This window comes from Acipenser ruthenus, chromosome 4 (assembly GCF_902713425.1).
Source record: "Acipenser ruthenus chromosome 4, fAciRut3.2 maternal haplotype, whole genome shotgun sequence".
In the NCBI taxonomy this organism is placed as follows: Eukaryota; Metazoa; Chordata; class Actinopteri; order Acipenseriformes; family Acipenseridae; genus Acipenser; species Acipenser ruthenus.
Genome location: NC_081192.1, coordinates 92988185 through 93006606, shown reverse-complemented (window position 1 = coordinate 93006606; position 18422 = coordinate 92988185). Strand labels below are relative to the sequence as shown.

At 34.2% G+C, this 18422-nt stretch overlaps 1 protein-coding gene across 3 annotated transcripts in view; it reads right to left on the bottom strand.

The window, feature by feature from the left end:
- The window catches only part of LOC117400596 (cadherin-18-like), a 244325-nt gene that overhangs the window by 91477 nt on the left and 134426 nt on the right, over positions 1–18422 (bottom strand). The gene's annotated exons all lie outside the window — the stretch shown is intronic.

Genomic DNA, 18422 nt, shown 5'->3' with positions numbered 1-18422 from the left:
ACAAATATATGTATCTGTATTCAGAAAACTAAGTATCCATGAGGATACATTTAAATTTTGTACAACAAGGAAAACTTAAGAAGCAAAATTGTGTTTAAACCCTTAGGTGGCACAGTACCATACATGTGGACCTGCAGCTACTGTTCATTGTTTGAAATTGGTATCTTCCCACTTATATGTTAAATTACCTCATGTGAGGACCTGACATTTTGTATGACTAATTTATTTTGTCTAATAAAATATATCACACAATACAAATGTCAAGAAAGAACATTTTATATTAGAACCTGATTTTTAACCCAATTTCAGTCAAGTTAAAAGGGATACAAGTCATCTGTTAAGAATAATTAACACTGAAGACTTGTTTTAGCAGCAGAAATTAGTAGGTACAATCTGAAAAAGTGTTAGTGTTTCCCCTAGAAAATCACATAGGCCCAGGTGCAGGTGTCATCTGTGCAGGTGTCATCTGTGCAGTTTGGCCTGGAGAAAAAAAACAGCCATGGCCTTCTGATAATCATATTCGGAAACTGGAAGTCAGTAAACCTCCAGCCTGTGTTTCTAACAAACACTCACATCTTTGATATTTAACAAGTTTGATTTGTCTTACATTCTCGAAATGTATTTTTGTTTACGACTGTAAGTCGCCCTGGATAAGGGCGTCTGCTAAGAAATAAATAATAATAATAATAATAATAATAATAATAATAATAATAATAATAATAATAATAATATTATTGCGAGCAAAATGAAAATTGATCATTGGAGGAAGTGTCAAAATAAGTGAAAATACTCTCCCATATGGATTATTAACAGCATTATACTTCTTCATTGGTAGTTTACGCTATTCACATTATATAATCGTTAGTTACACAAAGCATTTCCTTTACAGTTACAAATCAATCAAACTATTGTTTATTTTTTAAAGGTTGTAAACATACCATGGTTAGTGTTGTACAGCCAGGGGCTGTATCTGGGGTCCTTTACCCATTCCAGGGCTCTACGTTTAGATTTTTAACTACTGGCCCCTTGGGCCACTGAGCTAGTGTTTTTACTGGCACGGATGCAATTTTATCTGGCCCAATATATTTACATATTTTTTCTTGATGGTTTTTATTTTCAGTATGTTTCTAACTGTGTATGGTAACCAAAGAGAGCCCACATCTCAAAAGAAAGTGGCTAAACAAAGCCTTTCAATATATGTTACTTCAGCCATTAAACATGCACACATTTGTGTGCTTGTCGGAAAATGAAAAGACTGTATTCAAGATTTGAAAATGTATGTGTACAAATGATACTCATTTTTTCACAAGCAAACCCGCAACCAAGCTGTTCCTAATTAGGGATGGGTCAGTGTAGTCAAATACACAATTACATGAAAAAAAAAAAAATTCGAATAGCATATTATATATTCGAGTACACACAAAAAAAACCTTATACATTAGCTACTAGTAGAAGCAAACGCGTCTTTATTTTATTTTTCTAATGCTGACGCTTAACACGTTATGTCATTTGCATATTAAACATAAGGAACCTAATTAATTATGCAATGCCTGTAATAGCAACATTCTACAGTAATCGTATTCTGTTTGAAAATGTTGCCAATTTTATTGCCTTGTTTTTAGCTGATGTTAAGATCCCTGCATATGTTCTGCTGCAATGACTGTACATAGCAGCTTCTGCAGCTGTTGCTAGCCAGTCGTGACACAGCTTCTGGGAGCATGGCACTGGCGAACTTTGAATGTGTGAACTGAAATAAAATAATGTATATAGCAAGTGCCAAAAGAAGTAATCCAAACTTGGGTAACATAGAAATTAGAAAGGTAATTTAACGTTATAATGAATATAAAGATATACTAAATGTTAAGCAGAACAACGCAGTGACTAATAAGAAAAGGCAAGATACTTGGAGTGGGAAAGGACTGCAGTTCAATGTAAAACATCTACTGTTGACTTTCTGTGACTGGATGGAGTAACGTCAACATTTGCACTGACCATTAAAAAAGCAACCAGGTATCCTTGTATATCACCACAGCGTTTTGCTGTTAGAGGGGGACAGTTAAGTGAGGACTGAATACCTAACGTAGTATACATCATTAAACAGTGCTGTCTGAAAAGGTAAAATCATGATTTAATATTCAGCGATAAAGCTCATTTTCACATTTAAATTGTAAACACCTTCAAAGCATGTAACATGCTATTGCCATCTTCTTAAAATAGACTACACAACTGTAAAGGCTTTAGCACATTTCAAGAGCACCATGAAACACATATACAGCGCACAATGACATGAACTATACCAATAAAATAATAATCCACCTTGATAATAATCCACCTTGATATATGAACACATGGCAAAGAAAAGCGTGGTCAGCATTCCCTCAAGTTCAAGCAAATTGGTGGCCAGGAATAAATAAACTGCTCACACCTGACATTTAGTCAGCCTAAAATGGTTATAAAAAGTGTAAATAAAAAGCCATTGAAGATTGCATCCAATATACTTCACTGCATTAACAATCAAGCTGATTACAAGTGAACAGTTGGCACAAATGTCTTAGGTCCTTGATTATGACTATTAAATTAAGTATTTTTTGTCCTTCATGATTTCTGCTGATGGAGTGCTCAATAAATGATGAGGTTCCTCAAAGGTAGACAAACCTTTAACTACATTGTCTTTGTAACAAAGACAAACAATCTCCTGAAACCAGTTCTGTCTTGGGCCATTTTCTACTCTTTGTATCTCTGGAGCTTCACTATCCTAAAGAATAATAGAGAATATCCAATGAACAGTTAATATGGAAGTAACAGAGTAAATATTGAGAGATGGTAACTTCAATTTGTGTGGTTTTAGAAAAAAATTACTTTACATTACATTATCTCAATACATTACATTATCTATACTGTATTTAAAAGTATTACTGTATTTGGGCAGCAGTGTGGAGTAGTGGTTAGAGCTCTGGACTCTTGATCTGAGGGTCGTGGGTTCAATCCCAGGTGGGGGGACAATGCTGCTGTACCCTTGAGCAAGGTACTTTACCTAGATTGCTCCAGTAAAAACCGAACTGTATAAATGGGTAATTGTATGTAAAAATAATGTGATATCTTATAACAATTGTAAGTCACCCTGGATAAGGGCATCTGCTAAGAAATAAATAATAATAATAAAAGGAGCATGTTCTATGAAGGCTGTTCATGATTTGGGAAAGTATATGATTGCATAATTAAATTGACTATTACAATAAGAAGCAGCCCCATCGTAAAGTTGTCTTCGTCCACCCCAGGCATTTTTATTGTAATGTATTTCAATAAACAAATAAAAACGTGAAATGAAAGGGCAGTGAAAATAAACACAAATGCTTACCCCAGTAGACAGATAATCATATGAATCTCTCCAATCATCACATCTTCAAAACTGCTTTTTGTTTCACTTCTGTTGACTGACCCTAAATGTATTTAGTTTTGCACATTTGTGCTGCTGAGAACCCCAGCTGGAAGAACAGTAAAGCACTACCTCTCAACACACGCTGGGATTCCTCTGCATTTCAAAACAGCAGCAGCTTTCTGTTGATGTCAAACTGCAGATAGCTAATGCACAAGGTCAAACACATATCATAGGCCAGGTTTCCACACAGTTTAGAAACCCCAAATTCTCTCTCCACTGTCATGACTTATGTCATGACAGTGGAGAGAGAATTTGGGGTTTCCATGCACATTCCTTACGCTGTAGGAATTGTGTGTCTAAAACAATTCTGTACTACTTTAATGAAAACTGTACTACTTTAATGAGTAAGTAGCAGTTGCTACAGTCAATTTAGTGTACACTAGCCTTAAGTAGCATCTATCATGGGTACCTAAAAAAGGAAAAAAAAAAGTCACGTTTGTACCCAAAATGTATAAAATTAGCATAGCTGTATTATTGCTGTGGGCTACTGACAACACCAGGCTTGAGTGACTACCTACAGTTTGTGTAACGCTATGGCCCGGAACAAATAAAAACTTTGACAACACGCTAATCGCACTTAACAAAAACTGTATTTAATAGCGTTTTCTTTTTTTTTGTTAGTATCTTATTTCTTCTATTCATAAAAAGAAAATGCTATTAAATACAGTTTTGTTAAGTGTGATTAGCGGGTTGTAAAAGTTTTGATTTGGTCCCAGCCTACGTCTGGGTTTTTGTTTTGTTTCCAGTGCTTTTTTTATTACATTTTTTGGTGGCCAAATGAGGCATGCTGCACCCAAATTACCTGGAAGGTCCTACCAAAATAGCATGAGAAAAAGGTGAAAAATGTTTCCATGGTAACCTTGCCATAGTCTTGAATAGTTGCTCCTTAGACTCTCAAAATCATTGATACGGGAAAAAAATACATTTTCCCGTTTCCTGAAATAGTTCATTGGACTGGTTAAGCTGGGCATAGATTCTAAAGTTCTTAAATGTATCAGACATCTGTAGACTCAAGACTCAAGTTTGAACAATAATAATGCTGATTTGATTATGTACTACTGTATACACCTATAATTTTACTTTTATTAGGACTCAGGATGGTCTACATCCTTAGTTATGTTATATACTGTCATTGTACAGCAAGTCAGGCTCTGTTTGTCTGTTAAAACTTTTTTTTTAATATCATTTTACAGATACACTCTTAAACAGTAATACCATTAATATGCTAATGATCACTTGCCCGCAAAACTAGCTTAATGTCATGGAGTTTAAAAATGTGTGCATATGGTCCTTTCCGAGTGGTGTAATTACCAGGCTTTATCCACTTCAAAATATAAAACGTACATAGATCTCTTTCATACCAGGGTTAATCACCTTGACATCAATCAATAGATTATTGCTCACAATTAACCGCCCTCAGTCAAATATATTTTGCATATTAAAAGCAAACTTGTTGAAGTGGTTACCACATTACTGTACTACACATCTAAACTACATTTCGTAAATCAGCATGTCTACATAATTTATGCAACCTCTTTAAACAGACACATTGCATTACATTAAAAAAATGAGTGAACATGTTATAAATGGCAACATGTCTGAGCCAGTAATAGTCTCCTTATACTCTTTACCCTAAAAAAGCTTGTGAACTGATGCAAGATTTTGAAATTGAATCAAATATTTACTGGTTTCCTGCTGTATACTCAGCAGGTACAATAAATAAGAAAGGTACACAGGTTTACAACAAGCTGGTTAATTTTCACTCCTTTTTGCACTGTAATGTAAGGTACACTGGGTTTGCATGAGTGTTTGAGAGCTTACATAACTTATGTGCACATGCTAATTTTGAACCAGCATGACCATCTAAAAACTAGTAAGTTACCATCTCTGACCAGGACAGACCAGTGCTGGTTAGTGCTGGAATTTCCAACATGGCATCGACATTATGTAGTGGGTATGCAGTTCTAACCTTCACAATGGTTCAGTGACTCTTCCTCTCTACAATTACTATGAAGCAGCTTATACCAAGATGTTTTCTGTATGATAGTGCTATCAATTGAACTGTGCTTGAAATGTTTCTCTAAAATGCTTATCACTTTCATACTTTATAGATTGAGTTCAACAAAGTCTTTGTGTTTGTAGGAAACCATGCAGATAAATGAGCACAGCATCCATTCATTTGTTATGTCCTCTGTCCAAGGTACTGAATCTGTAGCAAGCTATTGAAAGTCTGCTAGATTTTTCATTTTATATACCGTCCAACCTACTTGCTGTTGTTGACAAGGCCGCAGTGAAGTATATTGGATGTCTATAAACCTCTTCATTAATCATTTTAGGGAGAATAACATTTTGCAACAACCAGCTGACTAAATTACTATAATGTGTCAAAAACAATAATGTTGCCATTTTAATAAAAATAACTGATTAACAATGCCGGTTTAATCTTTTATGAAAAATGTCATCCCTAGTACATACAAAAATAAATGTCCCCAATATTCCTGGAAGGAAGTGTTTTAAAAAGTCATGAATGTAATGTATATATTAAAAATAAAAAATACTGATAAATAATTAATTAAAAGAAAATCTAACTTATTCAGCGGTATTCAGATGTTCAAAGCAGGTACACAAAAACAATGATGTGTTCATTTTTACTTCAGATCAGTGGTATGCACTTTGGAATTGTTGAATAATCAGCATTATTTATATAATTGGATGAACTGTTTGGTATGCTTTCGCAGTAATGTATGTGTTTTGAACAAAGTGGCAGATAGAGGTTGTAAGATAGGAAAACTGCTTTGCACGCATACAGAGACCATTGAGATGTCTATTTACTCATACCAAGTCATTGTAAGCAGTCATAATGGCATCAACCCTCAACAGCAAATAGCACACACTAAAGTAATTCAATTTGTTTTCGATCCTTATATGCTTCCAATAGGCTTTATGTAGAGCATTATTTTCCATTGAAATGGATGTTCATACATTAGTTCCAAGTTATAAAACTGTATAGTGGTGAGTATTCATGAAAATACCCAATACAATTACAATGTATTTTATAGCTTGACCATCCATAACTTATGAACCATGTTTGTATTGCAGTATGTGTGAGTTATTAGATATGTAGAAAGAAATATCATGAACTGGACAAGTACATTTTCTATAATTTCATTGAATGGGTGTAGCTCTGAATACAAAACAATCTTAATCAAAATCTTAATCAACAGGGCATCAGATTAAATCTAAATGTATCTACCTTCCTGCTTTATATCTCCTCTCCCTGTTTCTTAGATCTGATGCTGCTTAGTATAAACTACAAACTGGAATGGCACACAATCTTACATGTTTATAAAAAAAACATATTTTGTTCTATTATTATACATTGTTATATATTATAGATTTAATCTACCCGAGGGATAGAATGATTTTTATCCTGTCGCTTTCAAAATTAAATTTATAATTAAAGTTCGGGAGGAGGGTCAGACACCAATCTCCGCATCACCAAATTGAATCATTCAATTTACACATTAGCTAATTTAAATTGTTAGCACTATAAATAGCCGCTTCACTTATCTCTCAGTTGCGTTTTGATTTCATCGGAACCCACCACCTCCCCATCTCCACCTTTCTTAACAGTTTTTATGTTTTATCAAATGGGGGTCTCGCTGCCTCGTCCAGTCGGCCAGGCAGCGAACCCTCAAACCAAGTTAGGTTTGATGCCAAATGAATGTGTATATACAGCATACTTTTCTGTTAAATCGCATACTCCGCATTCTCTACAATAAATATTTGTACTAAAACATTTTGTGATTGGTGTTTGTCCCGAACTACTGAATTGCAATTAATGTAACTTAATAAACAAGACTTTACTCCTTCATGTGTAACCCAAGATATTGACTTGAGAGCTGAACTTTCAATTTCAGAGTGCTAATAATGGGGAAGCTGATCAATACAGATCCAAAAATGTGTGGGTAAATCACTCTTCTGCTGTATTTTAAGCAGACAATTTCACATTCCGTTAGGTTACATTAGGCCAGCAGCATCTGACCCAACATGTATTTTAACCATCACTGCCTCCCATGGAGGAGCCCTGTGTTATGTTTGCACTTTTAATTGATCTCATAAAATCCTTTCTGCAGTAACTGGGAATTCAGTAATACAGAAATAGTAATCTTTACAAATTGGGTGAGAACAGTCCATCAAATCACTTTTTTAATGGATTTGAAATGACTCTGGGTGTGCAAATGTAACATATTTACTGAGAATAAAGCATGGATGATGTGTCAAAAAAGGACACTCTAAAACAAAACGGCAGCATGGATTATATATTACATTAAAATCACCATAGTCCAAAACAGGTAGCATAGTACAGTCACTAACTTTAATCTGCTAGCCTGAGGAAAAAACTTCTTATTCCTAAAAAGGAAACCTAGTTTAGGTCCTAATTTTGAAAGCAGTTCAATGTGATAATTAAATGTGAGGTGTTCATCGATCCATATACCTAAATATTTATAGGAGGAAACTTTCTTGAGTGATTCAAAATACAAAGTAGTAATAGCCCAGGTATGATTACTGTTGATGGGGAGGGGACAGATCGTTAACACACGGTTAATTCCACCGCACAAGTATGACAAACAATAACTCTTTGCTGTTATGCAAATGGCGTGTTTGAATTAACTTTCACTTCTAAAAATACAAAAATATATATAAAAACTTAACATATTCTAATCATACATTATTGGTTCAGAAGCTTGTGAGGTATTTATATACTTGTAAGCACTTTTTATAGAGCCTGCTATATTGATTTTAGTTCAATAACTATAACTAGAACAATCAATTGACATAAGAGCAGAACTCCAGACCATGTGCAGTTAAAATACACGATTGGCCTCAGCGCTTCCTGCTGTTTTGTTTTATTCATTTTCTGCTCCCTTGTTTCACCTGGTGGCAGGACTGATGAAGTCCAGCTGATTTAATTTAGTCAGAAAAAACAGGATTGCAAAGCTGTGACATTTTTGCATTGTCAGACCCCGACATTATCACAACATTTAAATAACTGGCTTTGGCTACCACAGTACAAAAATTACATGTATCTAATTATTGACATTTAGATAGCAGCAGAATTGGTTAAAAAAATCTGCAAATGGTATTCATCTTAATAAAAACAGGACATAACAGGAAAAAAAACATACTAGGCGGAATATGGTAAAATAGACTAATTTAAATATATGAACTTATTATTATATATTTCTTAGCAGACACCCTTATCCAGGGTACTTACAAGTGTTACAAGATATCACATTATTTTTTACATACAATGACATTATTTTTTACACATTATTTTACATACAATTACCCATTTATACAGTTGTTTTTTTTGTTTTGTTTTTTTGTTTTAAGGGTACAGCAGCAGTGCCCCACCTGGGATTGAACGCATGACCCTCCGGTCAAGAATCCAGAGCCCTAACCACTACTCCACACTGCTGCCTTATATGGCCTAGAAATAGGTATTTTCTTTCAAAAGAGTGCTTTTCTTTATTACTAGCTACACAGACCCTAAATCATGTTTTTAAAAAACAAGAGGAAATTAAATGTATAAAGACGTTTTTATATATACCGTAGAAAGATGTGAAAGGCTGTCCTGTGTGAATAGCAACAGACTGTTGAGTCAATACTCTATGGATTCATGCTGTGCTGCTCAGTGAAGCCCACAGAGACTTCTCAGGAGCAGAAAAACAAACACTTCTCCAGTCTGATGAATACAAAAAACGTTGTTGCTCAGCATGGGTTGTAGGAGCAAGAGAGATAATAAAGAGACAGTGTGTCAAATGAAAGTGGGTACTTCCTTAGCCAAAGATGAATTGTATCTGGACATGACCTGGGGCCTTTTTCACATCTGTAAATCAAAATTAATGCTGTGTCAATTTTAGCAAACAGTGTTAAATCTGCGACCAATAAGCATTTTATCACCTCTTCCAATATGCCACAATCTGTGAAAAGGCTATGAAACATTAATTGTGTCACATTATTTATAAAATACATTTTAAGGAGAATAAGGGAGATTATAGTTGCATGTATTTTAAGCCATTAATACTGTCATCACACACAATTCGCCCAAAGTTGTAACTGTGAATTCAACTAACTAGATAATGCACAATCACAACTCAATGTATTATCAACAGGGAACTAGTCAATAACTCACAGCATGGTAACAAATAGCAGATTACTGTGCATTGATTTGGTAATACCAGAAAAGTCTAATACCGGTACCACAAACCATGCATCATATATGAGATGTTAATACAGAAAGTAAGGGGTCACCTTATGACGAAGTGCTGTGAATTTTTGAATATTCAAATCAAATCACTCATAATAATTTGGCACAGCTTCCAAACATGGTTTAGTACACACTGAGAAAGCATTCAAAAACACAAACAAATAGCAAGGAGCAGATATTAATAGATTAATTAAGGGACAATCCTGTATCCAGATATTAGTTCATAGTGGCTGTAGTTATTTAGTTGTTTTTTTTTTTTGGGGGGGGGGGGGGGGTAGTTTGTTGACCTTACTCCCTTCAACTAAAAACGGTTAATTGTAAAGTGTGCTATCTTTGATCAACAGGGCTGGCGCTGGGATAACTAGCGCCTGAGGTAGCGTTTAAGGTAGCGCCCCCTCCGTTAAAACGAGAGAATAACTGTTGTGTATTGTATGGTTAAAGTCCATTAGTTATCGGTAAATCTGTGTCAATAGCTTTAAACTATAACATACTCAAAATAGTATTATTCATATTGATGTAGAATATTAAGTGATGCTAATAATAATTCCACCATGGTTTTTGGGTGCTTAAAATGCTTTAGTGGATAATTCAAGCAGATCTATACACAGCCAAACAGCAGGTACAGTCACCATCTTCACTGTCACTCTCTTGCGCTCTATCTAGCCTAAGCTAATCAACCCCTGAGTTGATCACTGAGGCATGGCAAGTCAAATACGACTCAGTTAACATTGTATCAAGCTATACAAGTGTTTAACGTTAACTGTTCAGCAAGGACAGCAAAATATGATTGAACTAGAAGAACATTAACATACTAAACATTTCCCATAATAATTCATACAGTACGTTTTTCAAAGACGCATTTCTATCCCACCCCCCAATCCTCATTTACCCTACTTAAAAAAAATATCCCATCTACACAATTGTCCAGCCAAGCACAATGGCAGAGAAACAGAATAAATATTATCATCAACAACAACAACAAAAAAGATTGGTTCAACTCCACTCAGTGCATTGCTTTGCTCTGAAACACTATTGCAAGCAAAGTGTATTCTGTAAACTGATAGGTATATTATGAATATTGATTAATTCTCCTTGTTTCAGCTTTTAATTTTTTTTTATTTTGAAGAACGTCCTTGGGGGGGTACACTGTTACATCACAGTATGGTCACCTTGACTATATATTGATATAATTATATATTTTCAGATGTAATGTTACTGTACTGTATATTGCTACTGTACATTTCACTATTATTTCTTATTATTACACGATATCATGGTCAATTTATACTTGTGCAATGGTTATGTTATGCATCTACTGTAGTTGTGCATCATTTTTAAAATGATTAATTTTATCACTTGACCTTGTTTTCACTATCCTTTACTACATTAAGTGTATGGCTACAATAGCTGTCATTTAAATGTATTCTCCTTTGTTCAATTTATTTGAATATATATTCTTAGAAATATACTTATATACTAGTAACTGGCAATGGAAGTTCCTCATGCCATGCAAAATGTATTTTAACTATATTTTAATAGGGCAATCTTGAGAGATTTGAATGAATACATTATTAATATAGTTGTGTTAAGACATCCTTTGCTGACATAATGTAGCTACTCACTAATCACCAGACATGGAAGCCGTAGGAAGACTATTTAAAATGTTTTCAAACTATATGAAGCAATGACCAAAACTGTCAACAGGGTTACATTCCTCTACAGACCTGAGAAAGGAAGGCAAGGCTTTGCAAATGTACTGTACATGAGCACGTCAGTGTAGAAAATAAACATGCAACAAAGACATGCTGTAGAGTTACCAAAATTCTCACCTTCTCACCTTAAACAGATGATAAGCTACCAACTCAACTAATTACTGCTTTTTTTTAGGAACAATGATTTATTACATTTGGTCCCAACAAGATCTAATATAGTCCATGCCACACCTAGATGTTGTTCAGCACTTGATATTCTATCCTTAAACAAACTGACCCATCTGCTTCATGTATCGTTCCTTTCCTAGATCCCACCCCCTTCACCAATGAAGCATGATGCTCAACCCACGCCATGTGTGCTGAGCTTGAGATTGACACCCAACAAAATCCAACAACAGACTGGAGTTTAGCAAGGTATTCTCTCCAGACTGTTGATGCTCAGATTCATCTGTGAAAAAACAGAAACTAGTGCCCAAACTTCAGGGATCAGTTTGACCAATGACCCCTAAGATAGTATAGTCATATTGTTCCCAAATGAACACTATTAATATTGTGTTTAATTCCTTTTGCCAATAAATCAATTTTCAACTTATGAAAATATGTCCTATTCTGCCCTGTGCATTGAAACACTGACCCGCTATTATGATGCAAAAGATAGCTACATCATGTCAACTGTCTACCCAATTAATGTCTGCAATATCAGGGAGTAAAATGAACAGTCAAAAAAGCCTCAGAAAAGTCTCACAGCAAGTCTTTTATTCTATGTTGCTGTTGTAGCACATATTTTTAACAGTACCCGGTATTTGAATTATTTTCATTAGTATCATAACATTGTGAAATGTACAGTTGTTTTTGTGAGCTTATACTATGCTTTTCCCCCAGTATACTTTATAAAAAAAATAATAATAAATACTTTCATGTAATTTATTTTGATAATTTTGGCCATGCAAAATATGGTTTAATTTTCAATGCATTTCTAATATTCAAGTTCAAATGGACATAATTAAGCTTGAATGTTCGCATGCTTATACGTTGTCCTCTGGAAGTTGTGATTAAAACAGATGAATGGTGTTCTTACAACACATATACTAAACTGCTTTTGAGTATACTCTTTAGGATACATTTTTTAAATTGGGTGAATAACTCCTGGAACATATTCCCAGACTACTCAAGCAAAATAACACTATCTAACAACATAGCAAAAGAAACAAGGCATTAAATTAACAATGAATTGCAGGCTTCTGATAGTTTGATGCATTAAAAAAACAACACGGCTTTTGGAGCTCCATGATACTGTTTGTCCTATACTGATCTGACATTACAGCTATTTTTTAGAGTGATAGTGATTCAGAAAACTCCATCTTTTTTAATCTGATGGAGTTGTTTTAAAATATCAGTTTGTATAAAACAAGATACAAAGGGCTACATTCACAAACTGCTTTTGTTGGCGTTAGTCACTGGATTAATATCAGTGCTAATATCCTTCTTCAGCAAATTATCTAACCCACAAAGGGCAGTCTGTGTGTTTCAATTAGTGCTATTAACACGTTTTCTTAACAGCGCCTTGTGAACACATTTTGGGCGTCCGCGTGTTAATTATATAATCTGTGTAATCCATGAAGGTGTAAGACACTCGTTAGCACTTTGTCAATAGAGCGTTATTAAAACCAGGAGAGGTCAGCTCTTAAAAAATGCTAACCCCATTCTTATACATGGGAGCAGTAGGAAGATGTCTGCCATTCCTTGGTTACATACAAGGTGCCTGAGAGCAAGAATTAGGCAAGGGAAATCCTGCCCGCGCCATATCAGACCGTGAATAGATGTAACAGACAGTTTCCCAGGTGAAATGTTTCTTAAAAGGTTTCGCCTCACACAGCAGGAATTATGCGAGGATCTCAGACCCAAATTGATTTTCAATAAAAGTTCAGCTTCAATTTGGGATTTTAGCTTTTTTTTGTACTGCGTTTTAATTCTTTAACAAATAGGATAAAGCAAAGGCAGAATACTGCATGCATGAGATGAACAGGTACATGTAATTTTACTTTGATTCACACTATCATGTCATTAACTTACTGCAAAAGTTTATCCTTCATTTTAATTGTCCTTTCGCTATAACAAACCCCTTGATATAACGAACAAAAGGCTTGGACCCCAACAGGTTTGAGGGTGTACTGTAAAAGCAATGGTGTGCTAGTATTATATAGCTTATTAGTTATTAGTAGCTTATTAGTTATTAATGGTGATTTATGAAAATAATATAGGAAAATTCATATAATAATAGACATGGAGTAATTGTGTGATATAGTTTCCAATTCGTGCCTCGCCCACGTAGTTTTGTCTTGGTCTGGCATTCACCCTCTCCGTTCTAATATATTGGTAGTACGACTAAAACAAGTATTAATTGCACTGTGAAATTGTACTGTAATTACTTTAACTAAACCAGGGATTGTTTGAATGCTGATATCTCAGATATATATATTTTCTCTATGCCTCTGCAGTTTTTAATCTTACAAAATAAACAATTTGTCAAAGAAAATCCTACACAGCATTTAATAATACACTTTCATTACTGTTGCTTGAAAGTAACAAACGCAACTCGAAAGAAAAAAAAGTTGTAACTCTTGTAACAAACTTTTTGAGACATTTTAGTTAAAGCAAAGACCTTTTCAATACAAGCTACGTTATCCCGATGTGCCTACAGCCAGGTAAACTGGAGGTATTACTCATGTTAATTTATTTGAAGGAGATAATAACTATAATGGCACAAAGAATGGTATTAACGCAAATTAATTATTCATGCAGCTGATCAGACACTTCAGTTTTGTGCATTAGCAATGTCTCAACATTTGTACATATTGATGGATGGGACAATGGGCTCTCTAAATTGTAATTTAGCAAGCAGATTGCAGAAAATCCAGATTTATTTCAAATACTAAAATAAAGAAGTGAGTTTAGTCATGTAACTGTCAGTAAAGCTGGTTCATATGTGAAACCTGCCTCTATTTAGTCCTCTCATGTAGTGCTCCGCATTTTTATTTTTTTGTGAAGAGATTATATTTTTTTGCTGCCGGCTCCACAATAGCATATGGTGCGTAAATATTGAATTTAAAAGATAATTGGTTAAAGTGATTTTATAATCGGGTAATTTATACTAGATGAACAATTAATTAGTAACTATTAGCAAATAAATGTCTGGGTTTACTAACATTTGCGAGGCAGCAAAAGGGAGGTTTGCATCTGTTTTTTTGGTAGCAAAGTTTGCCCTTGAACGCAATCATACTTACTAAACCTCTGTGCTTGTGAAACAGCTCTGTTCCATGTGGCTTCCTTTAAAGCGTGGTATGCGCTAAAGGGGGTTGCAACCTCATGAGTATGGTAATGGTGATATGTGAAAATGCGGCTATTCAGCCTAGCTAATTAGTAATCACCAAGAAGTTTATTTTGCTCTGTTTACTAAAAGTAATAACCCTTTGATTTGATTGCAATACCTTACACCTGCTTCAAACTAGGTGTAAACAAATGTGTATTACTTAAGCTTCTGTTTTACTTTTTTGTTTACAAATTGTTTCAAAGAAGCACTTTTACTTTCAAGGGAGTCTGTTCCATGCAACTCCCTTGAAAGTTAAGGGGACGCAACTGCACCTCGTGACATTTTTTCAGTTGTGTATTTCAAAGTTATATTTTAATAGCATCTACAAATAATTGTTCTTATTAGTTACTCGAAATGAAGGCTAGTTTAGTTGCTTAGCATTCCCCTGCCAATTATAACATCAAAATTATTAATCATTTTGTAGCAACTTGTGGGTTAATTTAGTTAATATCTTCAGATAATTCCTGATTGATGATTATGCATTACAAAAATAATCAAATACAAAATGTGTTTTCCTTGGTTAGACCAACATCACCCGTTAAGTGGTCTGTGTAGAGCTATGAAATGTCATTTTTTTAAATGTCTTTTTATAGCTTATATTTTATAGCCATTGTTAAAGGGATGGATGCTGAGTCACAAATATATCTTATACAGTACACATTTAATGTTCCTTTCTTTTTAATATAATGAATTCCTTACATGTTTTTGAAAATGTTAGGCTTGTAGTAATACTAAAAAAAATTGTAAACATTTTAAGAGCTGCACAATTCTGGTAAATTGCTCAGAAAGTTTGTGAACTACTCCCTGATCAAAAATAAAAATGAAGTGCTGCTTGATGATGGGGGAAAAAGGAATTGAGGGGACACAGTGGTCAGAAACATTTTCTCATGACTTGTATTATTTTATTGAAAGTGGTTTACTTCTTAGCAGAAATATGGTTTGGCACCATAACCTTATTTTAAAGTGATAGATAAACATAGATCATTATTATTTTAAAAAAATTGAAACAATGGGGGAGAGATTCTGATTAAAACAGTTATCGTTCTAAAAATATGTTGTTTTTTTTATTGAGTTTCTTTTCAATTATTATTTTTTTTTATAAAGTTGCCCCAAGTGCCATAAACAATACATATGTACATTTTCTAAATTATAAATACTAAAATGCATTATCACATTAGCTTAACAGGACAACATTTACCAAAGAGAACATATAAAGTAACTGCACTGGGTTTGTTGGTGTTTGTACGTATGGTATTGGCGGCCATTGTTGATGTGTTCAATATCAAAAAAGTATAGTCCCTTTTACTAAATTTATAGCATTTAGACTAGAAATATTTGCTGCTTAGTGGAGAAAGGAATCAAGGTGTGTGGCCTTTGACCTGAAAGATATTTAAACTCTTGGAGAGACTAAATCTTTGCTACTGTTTTGAATGCCCCTAACAAGTTTAGTAATTTGGCCGCTACAGTTGTTGCATGAAATTGAGCTACAGTAATTTTAGTAAATCCAGCCCAAAATGTTTTGTAAAGATGTTAAACTATGCAACTTATCACACTGTTTTTTTTTTTTTTTTTAAATAGAGAGAAAGGAGAATGATAGTGGGTGCCATCTGTAAACTGCAATTGAAACTGTCAAATCAAGTATTATCTTAAATGGTTTCAAGATGGAGTTCTGTTAAGTGTTTGGCCATTTTAGAAACACTGCTTTCCTTGTGAGAACCCTGCATAGCTAGTATTACAAAGCTTTCTTGTACAGTTAATCTTTAAGGCCTGTCTCATTATTTACCTTGGAGTACTGGGATGTATCATCTTCCTTCTGACAGCTAATCTGCCATTGAACCTAGAGTTAAAGGTTACCGATGTCTGTTAGACCTTGTAAGTGTCTCTTATTAGTGCACACATTCAACACCTGGAAAATGAAGGTATTTTTTAATGTGGAATTATCTATCGCAGATTGCTGCAACACCTGATATTGAAGTGATAGCGCACCAATTCGTTTGGAAGATAATTTTACCTGTATATACTTACTTTAATCCAGACGAGATATGTGACATTTCATAGAAATCCCATAAAGCCATGTACTCCACTGACCATCATGCACTAGATGGTGCTGCCTATAGGGCTTGGTGACTATATGTTACTGTAAACTTCCCTGATCTTGGAAGACCCTTCCAAACGTAACATTAAGATGGAGCAGCAAGAGGGATCTTTGTTTCTTTTGAAACACAATCCTAATTGTTTAGATGTTTTCCACTGTGGGAATTTCTAAATAATAAAAATAGTATAAGCACAAAAACAAAAAAATCAAAACCTCAACTGCAGAGCAACACTCTTCATTATCCCGGTTTCAAGGGAATTTCGATTAACCTGGCAGCCATTCTAAACACAGGCTGACCACGTGGTAGCAGTATATGTGCTGGCTAATCATATACTTTTCAATAGCTCTTCTCAAAAGCCCCAAGTATGCTACAAGCTGGTTAATTATTTATGAAATAAATCCAGGTAAGAACATAGGACACAGAGAGAAGAATAACAAAACAGTCTGGCTGATATACAGCATATATATATATATATATATATATATATATATATATATATATATATATATATATATATATATTAGGGCTGTCACTCAATTCAAAATTTTAACTGGTTAATTTATGGCCATTAGTTGATTAATTAGTAGATTAATCCATGCACAGCTGGTTACAATGCATACGAGTAACTTTGCAGCCACATCTTTGGCAATCATTTAAATCAATGTAACTAAACATTCCAATTCCAATTACGGATATACATCCATAGCACACTATAAGCAATCCTTTTGCAAAACAAGACAACAATTATGATTTTTACACAGAGCGGGCATCAAATCAGCACTTCTCTAAATAGCAGCATGCATTTCTCTCACTACCCAGAATGCACTCCTATTGTAAAAAAAGGCAATCTGCGATCAACTCTTTAATCGGAACAGCCCTAATATACATACATTATATATATATATATATATATATATATATATATATATATATATATATATATATATATATATATATATAATCATACTTAGTAAATTCACATAACATGAAAAAGGAAACCAAGTCTTAATCCAAAAATCTGAACACATAAAACAATCAAATAAGGCAATTCAGTATGACAGTATCCAATGTGTTAAATAATTTTTGAAGCTCCATCTTTTTCAGTAAGCTCAGTTTCCATGCCTTGTTTAGAAGCATGCAGTGAAGTGTTTTTTGTAACACAATTGCAGACTATATGATAAGAAAGGATGCACTTGGTATCAAGCTTCTAGTCTTTTCTTTTTCAACCCTGTCCCATTTTCATTCTTCTTTGTCATGATATACAAAAATATATAACTATGCTATACAATTAGGTATTATAATACAATTGGACTTGATTAAATACGCTCCCTTGTGAAAATTCATGGCTAAATCCAATTAACAGATATTTGAGTTCAAGATTAGAAATGGTTTTACTACTGAAAGCACTAGCAAGATATGCTACAGACTTTCACTTTAGCACAGAACACAGCACTGCCAATCAAGCTAGAACCGTGTCAGTACTGTCATTACAACACGTTATTACTAAAAGATAACAAAGTGGCATTCAATT